General features: G+C 35.2%; 1 protein-coding gene and 1 long non-coding RNA gene across 4 annotated transcripts in view; both read left to right on the forward strand.

Moving 5' to 3' along the window:
- Positions 1–18,882, forward strand: part of LOC106984707 (uncharacterized) — a 39,620-nt gene extending 20,738 nt beyond the window's left edge. Inside the window, exons 3-4 of the long non-coding RNA XR_003420851.2 lie at positions 5–18,814; positions 18,867–18,882. This is a non-coding gene — a long non-coding RNA (uncharacterized LOC106984707). The remainder of the gene's footprint in view (positions 1–4; positions 18,815–18,866) is intronic.
- The window catches only part of PPP3CA (protein phosphatase 3 catalytic subunit alpha), a 324,510-nt gene that overhangs the window by 23,992 nt on the left and 279,195 nt on the right, over positions 1–21,323 (forward strand). The gene's annotated exons all lie outside the window — the stretch shown is intronic.

Raw genomic sequence — 21,323 nt, forward strand, 5'->3', positions numbered from 1 at the left:
TGAGTGTGTGTGTGTGTGTGTGTGTGTGTGTGGTTGTGTGTGTGTTTGTTTTACTTTTCAGGCAAGAGATTGCTTGTCAGCAGACAGGGACCTAGAATACATTGAGAGATGTGGAAGCATGTGTAGAAAAAATTAGCAATATAGAGGTTTTAGAAAAAGTGAGAATCTCCAAACAAGTTATTGTGCATTTCTTAGATTTTAGGTCCTTCCATGCAAAGTTGCATGCAAGTGGTAATGTCTAGTGGACAGAACTTTGGACTATTAGAATTCTTTGGGAGTTTATAGTGGGTTTTATATTCCTACTGAAAACAGAACATGCTGACTATTAAGTTATACTCAAGCATAAGGTCTTAGACCCTAACTTTAAGAGCACTATCAAATCTTAAACTGTCTTCTAATGACTCTGTTGCTGGAAGACATCTATTATATTTCCCTTCTTGGCATCTACTTCATAAACTTGTGTTACTGTTGGGTACTGAATATACAAACAGAGCAATTACTGCTGTATATATACACAACCCTAAAAATAAAATTTTTATAAGCCTAGTAATTTTAAGAAAGCTCTGAGGTTAATGATTTATTTTAAGATTGGTTGGGTAAGTATGATGCCTACCTTTTACCAAGGTTGCCTAAATCTAAGCACATCATTAATGAAGCCTATTTGCTCACCACTTCCATGATTCCTTTCAAAAATATTTCATTATATAAGGATTTTCTTTCAGGGAAAATTATTTTTACACTAAAAAAATATTTAATAGTTGAAATTCCTTTTCTTAAGTATGTTGTAAACTTATTTAAGAGGAATAATTTAGGGGCGCTGGGGTGGCTCAGTAGGTTAAGAGCCCAGCTCTTAGTTTCGCCTCGGGTCATGATCTCACGGTTTGTGAGTTCAAGCCCCACATCAGGCTCTGCACAGACAGTGTGGAGCCTGCTTGGGATTCTCTTTCTCGTCCTCTGTCTCTGCCCCTCCTGCACTCTCTCTCTCTCAATCTCTCTCCAAATAAATAAATAAACTTAAAAAAAAATTAGTTGGGACTGCGGTTTTCTGAAGCCAGGCCCTTATAAACAGATGGTAGTAGGTTACTTCAGTAGTTGAAATGTTTTCATCCCATTCCATGGTTTAAATTTTTCTGAATCCATTTCTTACAAATACAAATTCAATATTCTAAAGCATGCATGTATGCTATTACGTTTAGTGGGTGATTTACATTCCAAAATGGCTTTGATGTGTTATTTACCTACAATACGCTTATATTGGAAAGTGTGAAATGGTAATAGGTAACACTTGTTGAGTAGTTATATGTATCGAATATTATTCCAACCTATTTTTCATGGAGTAATTTTATTTTCAGAACAACTGTAAGAGGTAGGTACTGTTATTATCCCCATTTTACAGATAAAGAAATTGAGTCACTTGGCCAATGCCACACAGTTTGTAAATGTTGACATTGAGATCTTAACTTAGAGACTGTGGTTCCAAAGCCCAATGTCTGACTATTATACATCATGCCTCTCAAAGGAGTGTGAGAATACTGGATTGCCATCAAGGATATTATCAGGTGGACCAAAATCAGTTGATTAAGATTTTCTGATTTTGAAAAAAGTGGATAAATAATATTTCCAGTATCCAAATAATATTTGATATGGTGAGTAATATCATTATATCATGTATATTTCAATATGATGGTATTTCTGTGTTTAATTTTGAGCCACAATCCTTGGAAATCTATTGTAAAGAATGACAAAATACGCTTACATTTTAGCATAGAATGGAACTGTATAAAGAGAATTGTAGAGGCAGGGAAGATTTGGTCTAGCATTTTAAGATTGTGGTGATATAGGGGAATTCATTTATCTGCTAACTTTTCACAAATACATGAAATTTAAGGAAAAATTTTACTGTCTTGATTGTGGATTGAATTAGTAGAGAGTACATCACCTTACAATTAAAGGAGTTGAAGGGTTGTGTGTGTATGCTTGTGTGCATGTATGTGCTGGGAATGCTGGGACACACAGCCCTGGGACCATGTTTAAGAGACAACCCATGATCTAGTTTTATTTCACTGAGGACTGTTTGGCTGGCTCTGTTTCCCTGAGTGCAGCCAGACTGATTATAGAAAGTGATTGTGGGAAGTCAGGAAGGTTTCTGAGACAGGAGATGGTAGGGTAAATGCCACGAGGAGTGGAACATTAAGGAAAAAATATTTACAGAGAATTTCAAAGACATTTGTTGTATGTGAAATGACTCCTTTTTCTATCTTCCCAGAAAACTTTTTGGGGGCACCTGGGTGGCTCAGTTTTTGAACACCTGACTCTAGGGTCAGGTCATGATCTCTAGGTTTGTGAGTTTTAGTCCCATTCAGGTTCTGTGAGAGCTTAGAGCCTGCTTGGAATTCTCTCTCTCTCTCTCTCTCTCTCTCTCTCTCTCTCTCTCTCTCTCTCTCTCTTTCTCTCTCCCCCCCCCCCCCCGTTTCTTTCTCTAGCACCTTCTCTCTCTGCCCCTCACCCATTCACTCACTGCCTCTCAAAATAAATAAATACACTTAAAAAAGTGATTTGGGGGAGGGGGGTTAGTGCTCTTGAAGTTATGTTTGTGATTTTCCCAAATGCTTCATCATCAGGGACTAAGGAAGTGCACTCACATTCAAGTTTCAGATGTACAAATTTCCTGATAATGTTTTTAAATAGTAATGTAACAGTAACATGTTTGAGGATAGTTGTAAATCTGTATGAGTGCTTGGGTCTAGATGCTTCAATTATTGAAGCACCTTTCAGTTTCGATTCCGTATCAACATTTGCATTTTCTTCTATGTTCTCTAGTTGGTTATTTGTTCACAACCTCTGGATGTGAGAAGAATTTTAGACTATGAGGGACCATTTAAATCCATGACACACTCACTTGGTAGAATTTGTCATCTAATCCAGTGTTCTGTATTCTAACCAGGGAAAAGATTTCTTTTGTCCCTAGTTTCCTCCAAATATTCATTATTACCTTCCATTCTAGTAATAATGAAACTCTGGTTTTTAGTTGAGCATCTTGCTGCCCAGCCAAAAAACACATCTCCCAGTCTCCTTTTTAGTTAGGTGAGTGCATGAGACTAAGTTCTCTCTAGTAGGAAGAAGTTGGAGTATTGAGTGTTGCTCTGAGATACACCCTTAAAAAGAGGGGTAACGCATCCCCCCCGCACCCCCATTCCTCATCCTGCTTCCTGGAACTCAGCTGTAATGGCTGGAGCTCTGACAGCCATTTGGGATGAGAATCATACTCTAGAGAATACCGAGTAGTGAGCTGAAAGGAGTCTGGGTCCTTGATGACTTTGTGGAATTGCCATTACTAAGTCTGGATTACCCAGTTTGATTTATTTGCTATGAGAGAGACTTCAACTTCTATCTTATTTAAGTCATTGTTATTTTGGGTTTGTCACATGCAGCTGAATCTAATTCTAGCACATATAATTCCCTTTCCATACAAAAAAGTCAGTGAATAGGATCTTTTTTGGATACTTTATTAGCTTTATTCTCATGGGCATATTTCTGCATCCTAAATGAGAGCCTCTGATTCCCACATCTTAATGTTAGTGAATAATCAGAAGCAGCAACGTACATATAAGGAGAAGAGCATGAACTCGACTTCAAATTCTAATTGTGTGATCTTACGTTAATTATTTAACCACATTGACAGTTTCCTTTCCTGTAAAGCTAAGGTTGTAGTGTTTTTCCAAAGATTATTATTGAATAAAATATAAATACTTAGCTCAAAATTTAGCACACACAGTTGTTAATCCCTATTATTCCATTATATTAACGATCTGAGATCATTTCAAATGGCATTCTCCTCTAATGGCATTGAGGAAATTAAGAAGGCAGAAAATGGAACATGTTGAGGTTATTAGGAAAAAAATGAAGGAAACTTACACCAGTAGAAGGGTCTCCACTAAAGGATGGTCATAGAAGCCTACAGACAAAAAGGTGATAGATAACAAGAATTCAGCAGGATGTGAAACAAAAATTGGCTTTTTAGGACTCAGTATTTCTGTCTTAAGGCTAATTTTGGGATTTATAGATGGAGAATAGTCACTTAATGATATAAGTGAATAATTCTCTCACTAAGTAGGATTGCGAGGTTTAAATGAGAAATCAAATGAAGAACTAAGTTGTTTCTAATTATTAAAAAAAAAAAACACAAAATACAGCTGACCCATGAACAGTGCAGGGGTTAGGAGTGCTGACCTACCACGTGGTCAAAATTGGCAAATAGGGGTATCTGGGTGGCTCAGTTGGTTGAGCATCTAACTTCCGCTCAGGTCGTGATCTCACAGTCTGTGAGTTCAAGCCCCATGTTGAGCTCTGTGCTGACAGCTCAGAGACTGGAGCCTGCTTCGGATTCTGTGTCTCCCTCTCCTCTCTGCCCTTCCCCCAGTCAGGCTTTCCCTCTGTCTCTCTCTCTCAAATAAATAAATAAATAAATAAATAAATAAATAAACTTAAAATAATTTAAAAAAAATCGGCAAATAACTTTTACTCCCCCAAAACTTAACTCCTAATAGCCTAGTGTTGATCGGAATCCTAAGAACATAAATAGTCTATTACCACATATTTTGTGTGTCATATATATTACATACTGTGTTCTCATAATAAAGTAAGCTAGAGAAAAAAATGTCCCTAAGAAAGTCATAAGGACTATAAACTATATTTATAGTCCTGTACTGTATTTATTGAAAAAAAATCCACGTATAAGTGGACCCATGCATTTCACACCTGGGTTGTTCAAGGGCCAACTGTGTATTGTCCTGCTGCAGAGAAGTTTTTATAAAAGAGGAGTAAGCAATGACCCTTATAATGGAGGGAGGTGGCCATTCAGATAACTTAAAGAAATAGATCGGAGGAATATTTGTATTTTGCTTCTAATCTCTTGTTTGTGGTTCAAGTGAAAAATGTAGAAAGCATGTCCTAGGGATTATTTTTATTCTCTTACAGTCTATTGAGTTAGATATTTTTTATTAAAATATTTAAAATGATAAATGGTGGCAAAGGTATTATAATGCCATTCCATGTAGTTTTCCCAGCAGAGCAACAAGCAACGTACGAGCTACCATTTTGAAAATGAGATCTTTTGGTCACTTGGCTGGTAATATCTTCCTAATTAAAACGTGATACATTAGAAGCCTAATTGCAAAACTCATTCTTTGAAGTCAACATATGTTGAAGTATGCACGGTAGTGTTGTTGATACAATGGTTGGATAGTGTAATGCAAACGTATTTTCGCAAATATCTGATTCCCTTCAGCTTCTGGATTGTGTCCCAGTTTTAAATGTAGGGTAGATGATGAAATTGCTGGGCATTAAATGCATGTAAAAATTGCAAATGCATTCTATTTTTCTCTTACAATTACTTGACAGCCTCAGACTACTTTTTCCTGTTGGACAGTAATGACTCTATTCTCCTAGTGTTTATTCCTCAAGTGAAGTGCTTCTTAGAATAGGATCAGTTCTGCCACTTTTCGTGTGTTCATTAATCAGCTCCAGTTGACATTTAATTATTCCAACCTTCATATTCACAGCCATTTAAAAGTTAAGTTTAATAGAGTTTTAAAAAGTCCAAACACGGTGTGTCTTATTTAATTTTATTTTCACTTAAAATTCTATTACCAAAAAAGCCAGCATAGCCATTTGCTTATCATAAATCATGCCTTCTTTTAGGAATTTTAAAGGTCTGTTTAATGGGACTCCTGAGTAGACAGCTGTACAGTCTGACTTACCTTAGATCCAAAACATTTCAGATGTAGGGTTCTACCAACACGAGTGCTGATCTCCACACGTATTGAAAGAGGTTGGTTAGGGCTGGGATGCTGTCTTGCAACACAAAACAGAACATAAACTGAAATTAAGACAGTCTTGTATAAAATCTCCATGTCTGCCATGTTGGCAGATGTCAGCTGTACAAATAAGAACATTAATTTGGAACTTCTGAAAATGACCCTTCTGACATGTAATGCATCTTGGACAAGAAGATGATTCTCCTATTGCTTTAAGTCAGAATCTCATTGGTATGTCCCAGAGATTAATTCTATATATTGGATCCTCTAAGAACTCAGAATATCTTGGTATTAAAAGCTAAAAGATATTTATAATAGAAAAAATGAATTTCCACTCATCTGATCTTTTGTAAATAAATGATGTAGCTTCAGGAAAATGCAAGAATTTGAAAGGTCTAGGGTGAAGGATTTAGTTAGATAGGAAGAGAAGGAAAGGAGAAATAAACTTTTGAAAATGTATTGAAATAACTTGCCTTATATTTTGGTTTACATTTCCAAAGCTCTTTTTGTGCATTCCTTTTGTCTTTTGTATCCAAAATGTTAATATGTCAAGGACATTGTTTTTTGTTTTTTGTTTTTTTTGTCCTGTGACTGTCTTTTTAATGTTTGTAATGTTGTTGCCTGGTACAGTGCTGGGCAGAAAGCTCTTATGCTCACTTGTTACATGTGTTGATTGTCTTTTATGCATTCTGTTCTTTGTTATTTGTCCCTGTAGTACTAATCTACACAGTGTCTTTTTAAAAGCTGTAATTAAAGATTACTTGAAATTCCTTCAGAAAATGCAGCTTAATTTTTCCAAACAAAATTTTACCAGAGGTATTTTTTTTTTTTTTCATTTCATACAAACTCTCTGTACATTAATTAAGTGAATGGTCGTTCATCCAATATAACAACAAAATAATTCATAAATTTTAGTTCTATAATAATGTAAAAATAGAATTGTAGATAACTTTATTTCAGACATTTGCTTTTCCTTTTTAGATAAAATCTCTTCTCTAGGGTGAATTCTTTTATTAACTGTTTATTCACTAGATGATATTTGATAAGTTCTATATTTCTTTTGTATGTCTCATATCACATAAGTTTAAGTTATAAGTATAAACTTACCATGAAAATGAAATTGAATTATAAAGATCCATGTTACATAATTGCAATTTTTGCATTACACGTAAGTATGCTGTATAGATGTTTATCTCCTTTATCATGTGTTTAATTCAAGAGTGTAGTTTAAATCAAAATTCTGTGTGATCATTTTATACTTTTCTCATTCACTTCTGCTTATCTTTTTTACCTGCTTATAGATGAAATGAGATGGTAGCTGTGTGAGCTACCGAGAATGGTTGGTAGATTAGGCATTCATTAAGTGTCAGCTATTATTTTAATATTTTAATGTCATGTAGTGATATATATAAATCTAATGTAAATATAATATAAATATAAATAAATATAAATATATATAACAAAGCACAGTGTCTTGTTACACCCTAGGCACCCAACAAACTAATTTTCTTTCTCCTAAGACAGAGAAGAAAAACATGACAGGGATATAATACAGCAAAATTAAATACACAGCACTGTACTTTCATAATTTTAAAAAAGCATACACTGATCTCTTAGAATTTTAGCTATACTTGGATTCATTGGCAAATATGAAATCCTGAATTGATGGATTGTCTGTTTCATTTCTATGGTTTATTTAACATAGTGAGAATTGACTAATTCTTGATTTTTAAATGAGTCTCCTTTCATAAAACTTAATTTTTTTTGGTGATTTTAATCTTTGCTTAAAAAAAGATTTTAGCATTTCTCACTATTCCATTTAGTTTTAATTAAATTTTCTAGTCATGTCTTTAGGATGATGAATTTCAAGTAATTTGCTGTTCCATCTCAAACACATTAATATGAATTGTATCTTGCCAAGTAAATTTATAACTTCTATTTATTCCATCAAGATCCATGATTCAAAAATGTTTAGGCATGCTTTCACTGTGCTGAATTTTGTCATAGACTTTATATATTATTCCCAAGTAGTTTTGTTTGATTGAAGTAAATCATGTTAATTTCAAAATCAAACACAAATCCCTTTTTTCTTTCAAAATAGAGTTCTGTAGTTACTTTCGTTATTATTCTTGCAGGACAAGTATCACCTGTTTGAAAAAGTTTGAGGGCTTGTGTGATTACATTAATTCCATGAGCTAAGTTGATCAGTATTAAAATATAGCCTAATGGTCCTCTTTATTGGCTACTGAGAATTTTTTTTTTTAATTTAAGCCACTGAGAATTTTTTTTAATTTAAGGCTATTTTTATTTTTGTAGATTGTAATAATTGTGAGAGATTTAAAAAGCCTTGGCCGTGAAAAACAAACTACTATGTAGAAAAACAGGAAGTTAGTCAGGGAAAGCTTTTCTTACTTATACAAATAAAATTATCGGTAATGCTGCAGTTGAAGTGCAACCGGCATACTTTAGTTAAACTGAATAATTGTTAGGTAGGTGATTTGATAATTCATTGAGTTTCATCACTGTGCTTAGCAAATCTTTATATATTGATCTTTTCATATAGAACGTGGAATACAGAACTAACGTGTTTGGGTCTATTGACTCTTTAGGATAAGTTGATAAATGCATGCTTATAAAATAGAGAAATATATAGCATACTTTTTAAATTATTTTTTCTCATGAGATCAGTGTAAGAATATTCTATAGAAACACTCGATTTTATCACTCCTTAGAGAATATATCTCTTTTGGTTAATTCTGACTGCTAGCCATCCTTGTGTAGGCTACAAAGCAAATTAATCAGTAGAATATGGTGTATTCTTGTGCAGGTACATCTGGATTTCTTTTTAAAAAGTATACGGTTGGAATTTTCCCAGGGCCCTACATGGCGTGTGTGTGTGTGTGTGTGTGTCTGTGTGTGTGTGTGTGTGTAATATGGCTTTATTTTACTTTTAGGCAGGGCCACGTTTCTTTCTTTGTAGTTAGTGTTTCAGTTTGCCACATGTAAGAAAGTTTTCCCTGAGCCCTAGAACAAGATGAAGATTATGGGACTGTGAAGTATCTTTCCCTCTGCTTCCCAACATTTTGCCTTTTGAGTTTCAAGTGTTTATATGAAACCTATATCGCAACATAACTACTTCAGAGCCAGGCTGCCCCTATTTCAGAAGGATTATGTTTCTTCTATTCTATTATTTATGTATTTTTGTCAAGTCGGAAGCTTTGTCATTTTATAACATCCCTAGGAATAAAGCCCCTTACAACTGGAAGCCACAGGAAGTACCAAGATGACACCTGACGTGTGCTCTCTTTTTCCCTTTCTGTTTCCTTGGCTTTTATAAATCATAGATGACAAAGGCCTTGCTCTCAAAGTGCAGAAAGGGAATGGTAGAGGAAGGTGGGGGCAGGGCTGGGACAGCTCTTTATATTAAACCCTGGATTTCTTTTAGTAGGAAATAACTTCAGTCTCATATGTGTTGGTGAATAAAATTTCACATTTCAGAAAGTATGCTTGAATTGAATAATGAAGTGTTTGGTGACTATAAAATTTTTACTAGTAATTTTTTTTTTGTTAAAAATAATTCTGAAATAGTACATTCAGGGGGATTTTGTGAACATTCCATATGCCAGGTATCAGGATAACAACTGTAGGCAGGTACACTGTACCTGTGATACAGTTATAATAACACAACACATTAGACAGTTTTCCCCTGCCAGTTTCAAAATCTAGAATTACTTTGGCTCAGGTAAAGTCATCTTGGAAGAAAATAGTATTTTAAAATCCCATGTACGTAGCATGAAGAATTTTTGAATATGAAACATATATAAAAATGTTAATAAATTACTTTTAATTTCTCATTCCAGGCCAGGCTTCAAGTGTATGAATCTTTACGAGCACAAAAAGGAGTCCTCGTAACTGTAGACATGAGTCATTACAAGATGTATTGTTAAGTTATTTGGGACACACCCAGTAGATGAAAAGGCTAAAAAATATGTAAGATGTAATTAGGAAATTCTCCCTTGATGACTCAGTTACCATTGTTCTTTCTTTATCATTAATTATTTTGGGATAACAGATTCAATAGATTCATAGTAAGAATTCGTATTATGAATCAGCAGTTTGTGTCATTTAATGAAAGCAAACTTAGCATAGAATTGGAATACATATAACTAAGATATTTAAAGAAAAGAAGTATACCTTTGCTTTTTTTTAATTTTTTTTTCAACGTTTATTTATTTTTGGGACAGAGAGAGACAGAGCATGAACGGGGGAGGGGCAGAGAGAGAGGGAGACACACAATCGGAAACAGGCTCCAGGCTCTGAGCCATCAGCCCAGAGCCGGACGCGGGGCTCGAACTCACGGACCGCGAGATCGTGACCTGAGCTGAAGTCGGACGCTTAACCGACTGCACCACCCGGGCGCCCCAAGAAGTATACCTTTAAGAATGCAGTAAATGCTTCAGTTGTAACCTCATCGGTTACTCTGGTCTGGGAAAAAAACATTGAGTATAGTACTTGGTCCAAAGAAAGGCTTCACCTACTAGGCAGTGAGTGTCCAAGTGTCAGCCACAAGGTACATCTGGTAGACTTAAACATATAGAGGAAATTCCAACCAAAAAAATGTCGCATAGTTGACCACGTTTTATCACTGGAACGGTTATAACCACATTTGATAATCAAGATGGTAACTGTTTGTCACATAATCTAGACAAGCCATTTGTCAGGAGAAAATGTTTGTAGGGAGTTAGCATCTCTATCTGTGGGCATTAGAGCTGGACTTTTAAAGAAGGTTCATTTTCAGCTGGTAAGTCAGCTAACCATGGTGGCCTAGCTGGTTTTCTAGGTTGGTGCTGCCAGACTACATTCTCAGAATTGTTTCGCAGAGGTAAAAGCCCCCAAACACTGGAAATATGGCAATTATTCATCCTCATTTCAACATACTCTCTGTTCACGTTCCCACGGGGCAGGAAAAGTGAAGCCGTAATCACAACATTGACTGGGGTAAAAGTTTACAAGGCAGACGTTCTCTACCCTCAGACGGTCTTGTTTTCCACAGAATGTGGGGTCATTTGTAGAAATACAGACGGTATGCCAACAAAATCTGGCTTTCCTCGATTTAAAATGAAATTAGGACAGTGATTTCTTTTCGCTCTACTTTAGATTCTTTGAATGTACACCACAATCTAAGTTTTGTGTGTTTTGCTGTGGAACATTCTTTGGTAATTTGGTAGAGCCATAATACATGGAAATGCCATCTCCAGGGTCAGTACTTTAGAGGAGAAGAGGTAGTGTAGTCACCGAGATATTCAACAAATGCTTGTGGAGTGGAGGTCTACCAGGAAGGGAAAGCTCTGTCCTTGCTTCATGTTCTTGGTCTAGCTCTGAGACCTTGTGCACACCCGTTTTTGTCTTGCGTATCTGTGCCATAAGTCCCACATGTCAAACTAACATGTGAGACTAACATGACAATTACACAACAAAAAAAGAAACGAAATGAGAGTACACCTTCACACAACAAGAAATCTATATGAAATAAGGGATTTGGTCCTTTAGTAATTCTATAATGCTTGACATACCAACTTCAGAATTACAGTAAAACTTAGAACAAAGAGAATGACATTTGTAACTCAGCTTGTTTACTTTTAAAAAAAGTTCCAGTTTTATTGAGAAATAATTGGCATGTATCATTATATAAGTTTAAGGCACACAGCATGATGGTTTGATTCACACCTACTGTGAAATGATTACCACCATAGATTTGACTTACATTCATCTTCTCGTGTAGATACAGTAAAAAGACAAGAAAGAAAAAAAAAATAATCCTTGTGATGAAAACTCGTAGGATTTACTCTTTTAACAATTTGCCTATATGTCATGCAACAGTGTAGCTATCGCTGACATATTGTATGTTATATCCCTTGTACTTAATTATTTTATAACTGGAAGATTGTATCTTTGACCACCTTCCTCCAATTCCCCCTCTCCCACTCTTCGCCTCTAGTAACCACAAGTTGGATCTCTTTTTCTATGAGTTTTTTTTGTCTTATTTAACTTAGCATAATGCCTTCAAGGTCCCACTATGTTGTCACAAGTGGTAGGAATTCCTCATTTTAAAGGCTGAATGATATTCCATTGAATATATATACCACAACTGCTTTATCTGTTCATCCATCATTGGACACTTAGGTTGTTTCCATGTCTTGGCTAATGTAAACAATGCTTCTGTGAACATGGGGGCGCAGGTATCTTTTTGTGTTACTGTTTTTGTTTCCTTTGGATGTATTCCCGGAACCAGAATTGTTGGATAATATGGTAGTTCTATTTTTAATTTTTTGAGGATCCTCCATACTGTTTTACATAGTGGCTGCATCAATTCACAGTCCCACCAACAGTGTAACAAAGGTTCTCTTTTCTCCACATCCACATTTGTTATTCTTACCTTTTTGATTATAACCATTCCAACAGGTGTGAGATACTATGTAATTGTGCTGTGAGTTTGCATTTTCCTGATGATTTTAATGATGCTGAGCATCTTTTCCTGTACCTGTTGGCTTTTTGTGTATCTTCTTGAGAGAAATATCTATTTGGGTCCTTTGCCCATTTTTAAATTGAGTTATTTGTGGTTTTTTATTTGTTTGTTTATATAAGTTGTATTGAGTTCTTCATGTATTTTGAATAATAACACCATTATCAGATACATATATGGTTTGCAAATATTTTTTCCTATTTCATAGGTTGTCTTTTCACTTTGTTGATGGCTTATTTTGCTGCACAGAAACTTTTTAGTTTGATATAGTTTCAGTTATTTTTTATTTTGTTACTTGTATTTTAGGTGTTATGTTCAAAAAGTCAGTATAAGATTCATGTCAAAGAGCTTTATTTCTATGTTTTCTTCTGGGAGTTTCATGATTTGAGGTCTTATATATAAGTCTTATCTATTATGAGTTAATTTTTGTGAGTGGTATAAGATATGGGTCCATTTCATTCTTTTGCATGGGAATATACAATTATCCCGGCACCATTTATTGAAAAGACTATCTTTTCCCCGTTGAGTGTTTTTGCCTCCCTTTTTAAATATTAGTTGGCTGTACATGCTTGGGTTTATTTCTGGGCTCTTGGTTCTGTTCCGTTGGTCTATTTGTTTTTGTGCCAGTACCATACTGTTTTGATGACTCTAGCTTTGTAGTACAGCTTGAAATCAGGAAGTGTGATACCTCCTGCTTTGTTCTAAATCTTGAGATTTCTTTAGCTATTTGGGGTCTTTTGGGGTTCCAATATGGATTGTAGGAGTGTTTTACTACCTCTGTTAAAAATGCCATTGGACTCTTGGTGTGGATTGCATTGAATCTACAGATGGTTTTTGGTGTCTTTGATATTTTAGCAACATTAATTTTCCCAATCTAGAAACACAGGATACCTTTCCATTTATTTGTGTCTTCTTCAGTTTTTTTCATCAGTATGTTGTAATTTTCAGAGTAGAGATCTTTCGCTTCCTTAGTTGATTTTTTTTTACTAAGATTTTGTTGTTTTTGACACTATTGTAAGTGGGATTGATTTATTTCTTTTTCAGGAAATTTCTTGTTATTATATCTTGTTTACTGTTTGATTTACTTTTGATGAATATTTTTCCTTTTGGGTCAGCATATGAATATTTTGGTATTCTCTCACTTTCCCCGAGAAATAAGGATTATTATAATGGTATATAGCCCATATTTGTTTGCCCTTTATATAGCTCCGTGTATCAATCATTACTGCTGATTTCTTAGTGGAAATTTTTCTTTCAACTTCATTTTGGCTTTACCTCCAAATGCCTTCTTCTGTTGGCTGAAATTTAGCCCTATAATTTGTGGCTTTCCGGAGAGGGAACCTTCGTGGTCAGGTGGAGGAGGGAGGCTGCATTCCAACTGTGGAGTAAGTAGGTGTTCCAGACAGAGAGCTGACTCTGGAGTGAGGAGGGGTGCAGGGTGAAAGTTGGTTACTAATTCAAGCCTTACCTGAGGCAGGATTTTTTAAATAGAAAAGTGCCCTCTCTAATTAGCTGGCCCAATATGCAATTAGATTAATGACAGCCAGCTGTTGTAGAAACCTCTCCCAGAGTTAGCTAACCAAACAATAGATGTTCCAAGGATATGACAAAGAGCTAATTTTCCTGCACTAGAGAATTTGTATCTTTACTTCTCGTACTTGCGATGGACTGCCTCATCACCGTATGAAGGCCGAGCAGAGTCTCATTTTTGGGAGTCAGACATAAAACTTTTTTCTCCTGTGGATGTCTGCTTGGGGGAAAAAAAAGCGTATCTATTACTTAATTGTAACTTTTCAGTAAATCCTGTGCTCTCAAAGCATGTGTAAAGCTTTGAAATTAACTGGTTTAATTGGTAATAAAGTTCTTTACTACTAGAGATGGGAGTATTTCCGTCATTTAAGATTCACTGAATACATAATCACTTTTGTGAACCATGAAAAACACTTAGAAAATTGGTTGTTAGGCTAGATATATTTTAGTGATAATTAAGTATATGTTCTTAAAAGTATTCTTATACTATTAGATGCTAGTAGAAGATATGTCATCATTGATTTTTCCAAACTGCCCCCTCACCAAAACCTTTGATAACCTGCTGTTTTCTGCTTTTGAAGTGGGAAAATTATGACAAATGACTTCATTCTGAAGTTGCACTTGAGTAAAAAGTTTTGATATTACTGATCTCATTTTATTTCTGTCCAAAGAACATAGTCACCTTTGACCTTTTATGTGAAAAAAAGAGTGATTGTTCTAATTTTGCCTCCATACTTACACTCTAAAAGGAGTATGTTCTAGGCTTTCTCATCAATTAGGGTGGTCCCAAATTAAATCGTGGAAACAGATCATAATTCACATTGTAAGTATTTGTTGGTTTTCTAGAAAACTTCAGTGATGATTAAAGGAGCTGTTTACGTTCATTTCACTTTTCCTGAGATGTGAAACACTAATTCCGTAAATGCATTTTCATAAACTATAATTTGTGGGTGCAGACTACTGTACTTCCAAAGTTATGCAGAAAGTATTCTTTATTTCTTTCGATCACCTCTTGAAAGTATGGTTAAAAAATGTCAGAGGATGACAGAAAGAAAGAATAATACCTTTTGTGGTCTTAAATGGTTCAGTTTTCAAACATGAACTTTATGGTCCACATGAGAAAAAGAGTTACTACAAAGCGGTTAAGCTACTTGAAAACCAGGCAGTTTTTCTTGCCTAGATGCTGAGAAACATTTTCGAGCCATTCCAAACCACTGGGATCATTTACTCTGATTTCAGATAAGCAAAAATAAAATAAACAAACTCCTGCCCATGTGGGAACTGGTTCTGCTATCTCTGTTCCAACTCTGCAAAGCCTGAATGTCTCCCCAGTATCTTTGAATGGGTCTCATTGTTTATTTATTGTGCTTTTCACAAGTGCTTGTAACTTCACCCTTGTTTTACTAATAGCTTTGTTCTAAAGTGGGTTGACATTTCAGTTAATTTTCAATGGCCTCAATGTTTTTCCTTAAATTAGGCCAGACTGATGGGTCTGTTTAAAATGAGACAGTTTCATATAAACTGTAGCGAATAAAAATAAGGAACTTTTAGTAGAGATTTTTGAAATTGTTTTCCTAATTAAAAATTGGAAAGTTAAAGAGATGTTTTTTAATATTTAGTTGCTTGTATTGGTAAATTAAATAAATGGATATAGAGTTTAGTGTAGAAATTATAAGTTTTTGTATTAAAACCTATTAGATGTGTAAATATTGTACATTTTTAAAATTTATTTTTGAATATAATACTTTTAAAAACCTGATCATGAGGAATTCAGAAGATAGGTCGATGGCTTCCTTATCTAGATGAGCAGATGGAAACACTACACACTATTTTATGTTTAGATTTTTATTGCATTAACTTTTAAAACCATAAGAAAACTTTTTCATCTGTAGAAATGAAACTAAAAATGAAACTACCGGAGAATTTGTCCTTGTACCACGAATTGAAACTTAAAAATTATACAGCAGTACTGGCACGGAAATGGGCATCATTAGGCAAAATCTTGAAACAGGTTCTAGTACAGAGTAAAACTTACTTAAATGATAAAATGACATTTCAATTAAAAAGAAAAAGCATGGGATATTCAAAAAAATTATATGGCATAGATTTTAGCCTTATTTGATTTTATATATAAACATAAATTCCAGGGGCATCTGGTTGGCTCCGTCGATAGCACATGCAACTCTTGATCTCCCAGAGTCATGAGTTCGAGCCCCACGTTGGAGATAGAGATTACTTAAATAAATACATAAATGAAAATAAATCAATATTAACAACATGAATACAACCGAAAAGCAATCTAAGTAAAAATATTAGGAAATATATTAGGAAAAAAATAGGATACTAAGAAACTATTGTTCGTAAACTTGCTAACAAACTTTGAGTCAAAAAGCAAAGATTGATGGATATGGTTACATAAAAAGTAGAACATTCCCATTTACAAAGGCACCATAAACAAACCAGAACAATATTTGCAAAAAAATGGTATAAAATTAATATAGTTATTATGTACAGGGCTTTAGCACCTTAATAAAGAGAAAAACAAAACAATTTGGAAAGGGTATGAACCATAAACAACATGCAGATGTAGCCAGTGAATATTCATAAATGTGCTCAACTTCATGAGTGGTCAGGATAATACAAATGAAAACAATAAGGTGTTATTTTTATCCCATCAGATTGGCAAACTTAAAAGGACTTATAATATCTAATGCCAATAAGGATATGCAGTGACTGACTTTTTTGCATGTTGTTGATAAGAATGTCAGTGTTTAACACCTAAAATACATTTATTCTTTGTCTCACTGATCTTAGTCTTCTAGGAATCTATCCTTAGAAAATACGAATATATAGGGATAAAGTGTACGGTGTCCACTGTTAATAAGCTATATGTTGTTAATCTGAGTTAATTGTTAAACATGTATTTTTAGCAATTAAAAAATCAGTGAAAACTTACTGAATCAAATATGATATATTCAAACTATAGAATAGAATACAGCTCTCTTAAAAATTATGGGTAGGTAGCTGTATTCTCGAGAAAATGTACATGACCTTGTTTAGTGAATAAAGGAAATTGCATATATGTATGTATATATAAATATATGATCATATATTATATATCAGTTTTGTTAATAAAAAGACATCCATAAAATGCATACATTTGTCTATCTTTGTGTACACATAGTCAAAATACGGATATTTCCCTATTAGATAGATTAGAGAGGTGGAGGTGAAAAAAATACAAGTAACCTGCAGTTGTAATGTTAAAAATGTCAATACATTTTTTTAAACAGAAATTTTGACCATTTTACTTTAAGGAGACACATTATTTCAAAACAAGTCAGAATTACATGAACAGTGATCCCTGAATTTAGAGGCAAATATATAGAACTATAGATTGTGCCATTTTGCTTCCTTCTCATTTTGACGTAGTTACAAGGGGGATTAAAGCCCTTCTTGATTATGAAACATCCTTCTGGGGTTTCTTAACAAAGGGATGGATTTTGAAGTGGGATATAGCTTTGAATAGCATTCAAAATAAATTTAATGGCCACTCCCAACTTTTAAGGGAGACATAAATTTGCCGTAAACTTTTCAAATTGATTTCCGCCCTTAATTTATAACCGCTTTAGGATGATTCAGGACGATCTCCCTGCATTACTCCTAAAAGGCAGTGATTTAGAGCCAGGAAGCTTTGACTTGTCAGGTCGGGCTCTGCCTTGCTGACTCCAGGCTGGATTATTACTATGGCTCTGAGACTTCATTTCTTCTTTTGTCAAATGGGAATGACAATGCTGAGAGTTAGCTAGTCAGTACTTTCAGTTCATTTGGAGCTCTGCATCAAAACGTATGGTAATGACAGACGTAGAGATGGCACGTTCTGTGATTTATCTTCGTATAAGTGGGGGCGATAGCAGCTGACATTACAGATCAAGAGTTACTTACTACTCTGTGGCAGTATGCTAACTTAGAAAAGTTTGTCCTTGCTTATGGGATTATGTAGTACTAAGATGTTTACAGTAATCTATCACTGCAGTTTGATCTTCTCGTGGTGTTAGAGCCAGCAGGGACTTCAAAGTTTGAGACTGTCACGACATGGTAAAGATGATCAAACTGAGATGGATTCCTTGTCCATGGTCACACAGCTGGTTTATGACAGAGCTGGGACAGCATCTGGGCAACGTGCTGGGAAGTATTTCTGGCATAAATGAGTTAATAAAATCATCTCTTTACTCTCGATCTAGGGCTTTTTCTTTAGCATTTGTATATTTTACTTAATGTGTTTCCTCATTATCGTGCATGGGATGAGTATTATAAAGAAATCTAGGTAATCTACTGGTGAGAATACTATCTAAAAGAAAAAGTATACCCTTTTAGAAGCTGGTAGCCTTGCTTTCATTTTTAATTTTTTTCCCTTTCAAGTAGAGATTTCTTCAGGATATTCTATAAACTATACTAAATGGACTAATTGTTGCCGAAAACATATATAAGTGATTTACTTATTTGCATGTTTAACTTAATTGGACCATTATTTTGTGGTTTCCTCTGAGTTCATATGTGACTTAAAAATACATTTAAGTGTTTTAAGAGAAACTTGTTATTTGGAGTAAGCACTGTGTCATTAAGTATGTACAAAAGTACCAGGTAATTGAAAAATATGTAAACCAGTCTTTACTAACCTAAGAAGGATTACTTTTCCTAGAAGTGAGCGTGATTGTTGCATTACTTGGGTGAAGAATGATCAAAAGAATTAAGTAACTCACATCCTAATTACATTGGAAATTTTTGAGCAGGGAAGGCCTAATATGTAAGAATCAGTGTATCAAGTTGTTTTTGATATTAAATGAGTTGAATTCTGTAGTCTCAATATATTTTGGACATTTGAAGATATGAATGCTTGCTTTGTACGTCATTGGAGTTTGTGTGTATATATATATATGTGTGTGTATATATATATATATACATATATATATATATGTATATATATATACTTATAGAAGGGAGAGATTTTTTTTTTTAACGTTTATTTATTCTTGAGACAGAGAGAAACAGAGCATGAACGGGGGAGGGGCAGAGAGAGGGGGAGACACAGAATCGGAAGCAGGCTCCAGGCTCTGAGCCATCAGCCCAGAGCCTGACGCGGGGCTCGAACTCACAGACCGCGAGATCGTGACCCGGGCTGAAGTCAGACGCTCAACCGACTGAGCCACCCAGGCGCCCCGGGAGAGATATTTTATATATAAACTACATATATATGTATATACATTTATAGATAAGAACGTGTATACAGTTTGTTCACTGTGTTGGCCTTTTAGATGATTCTGTTTGTGATGCGTGATGATGAATTCTGGTAAGGACTTTTGAGGTAGTTTAAAGTAAAATCCTATCTCTTAAATGATTTGGTAAGATTGAGATACTTTTTTAGTTCAATGCCCCCCCCCCCAGCCCCCCACCCCTTATTTTCTCTTTTCTTTTACCATCACATCGTCCATGAACAGTGATAGAAACAATGATATTCTTAGTATGGAAAGAACTTAGAATTTCTCAAAGATACATTCCTTTTGGGGAAGTAGATATACAGTATGGTCTGGGGTAATATTTAAGACCTCTACATGAAATACTATTTTTTGCAGCATAAAGTGATTTAAAATATGAGCTTAAAAAGTAGTGACAAAAATTGTTTGATCACTATGGTAACCCTAATGCCTTTTCCCTGGCACAGATTGTCATTCACAGTTTATGTTTTTGATCTGATCTTTGTTCTTTATGTGTCAGGAAGACCTCAGCCAAGATATGTGGTTTTGCCAATCTTTTATTCAAGCAGGTTTTCTGACTAAACATGTTTTATAATGTTATTATGGTTCACATCTTCTGGATACACGGTGTTTATACGGGTAGTTTGACTTCACAGCTTGAAATGTTTATTTAATATGGATGTGCACTAATTTTATTAGTTTGTTAAATAAAGTTGATAATATTTTAGCTTATGTGTCCTTGTGACCCAAATTATTTGTCTCTCTCGGTGTCTTAGTCTGTTATTTGTCTTTTTACTTTACTTTTTTTCCTCCTCCTTAGCAGACTCTGTTCCTGGAGGGCAAAGAGCATTTAATCAGCTTTACAAACCTAGTGCCAAGCATGGAGCTGGGCACATAGAGGTATTCAGTTAAAGTGTCTTGCAAGAATGCCTTTTAAAGTATCTTGGGGAATGTGCAGGGTGCTAGTCCTTGATGATAATGAGAGGCAGTAGAATAAATGTGTCTCTACCTACTAATGCTTCTGACTTGATGAAAAGAGGTTAGACATTTTGTAATAGAGATTGTGAATCATTTGCTCAGTGTCATTTATTGATGCTTAGCACATATTTGTTGCAATGGGGTATTAAGATAAAAAAAAAAGTAGGGGGTCCCTGGGTGGCTGGAGAACCTAGGTGGCTCACTTGGTTGAGTGTCCGACTGGTTCGGGTCATCATCTCACGGTCTGTGAGTTCAAGCCCATGTCGGGCTCTGTGCTGACAATTCAGAGCCTGGAGCCTGCTTCAGATTCTGTGTCTCCCTCTCTCCCTGTCCCTTCCCCACTCCCACTCTGTCTTCTCTGTCTCTCTCTCTCAAAAAATAAATAAACATTAAAACAATTTTTTAAGATTAAAAGAACAGCCTCTGTTCTCTAGCATTTCAGAGATAAAAAGAACAAGACTATAAAATTCTGCTATGGAGACTTTCTTAAAGAACAATAAAAGATCCCTTCTAGGTCTAGGTATTGACAGCCAGTTAATGGGTGATTGTGAATGAAGATTTCTTTGCCTCAGTCCCGGTTAGAAGGGACTCTGAGACTCTGTGGTACTGAATGACTTCGGCTTGCACCTTAGGGACTCTTGAGTCTGTCTGGTGGAGCACCTTCCTGTGAGGGTGGCATAGAAGGAACTATGAGATTTACTGGCTTGTGCTGATTCTAAGACTTCTAGGGGGAACACTAGGATCCTAGATTTTTTGGAACTGAGAGGAACCTCGGGAATCATTCATTGCAATGGCCTGTCCCTGCTGAGAAAGCCCAGCAGGGATGTGCCCTGGCCCACAGTTAACTCTGGGTGAGCCACGATCCCTTTAAGAGCTGGTTGTCTGATTCCTGGTCCAATCACTTTCATCAGCAGTGTGCTTTTACTCCTGAAGTGATGGAGATAAAAGTAAAAACAGCTGAACTATTCAAACAAAAGGAGCTATAATCAAAACATTATGATAAGGCATGAAAAACCAATCAAACGAAACTACCGTCATGGTTTTACTTAAAAAATGACTAAAACAGTATGCAGTAGACCTTCAGTATCTGAGATTTAGGTCAATTGCCAAGACCAATATTCCTGCACGGAACAACAGAGAATGAAGACTGTAGAAGCTTCTGTTATGTATGTTGTGTTTTGAATTTTCTGCTCACTTCTGGCTATGTATGTGGGGGCTTTC

This window comes from Acinonyx jubatus, chromosome B1 (assembly GCF_027475565.1).
Source record: "Acinonyx jubatus isolate Ajub_Pintada_27869175 chromosome B1, VMU_Ajub_asm_v1.0, whole genome shotgun sequence".
NCBI classification, from domain to species: Eukaryota; Metazoa; Chordata; class Mammalia; order Carnivora; family Felidae; genus Acinonyx; species Acinonyx jubatus.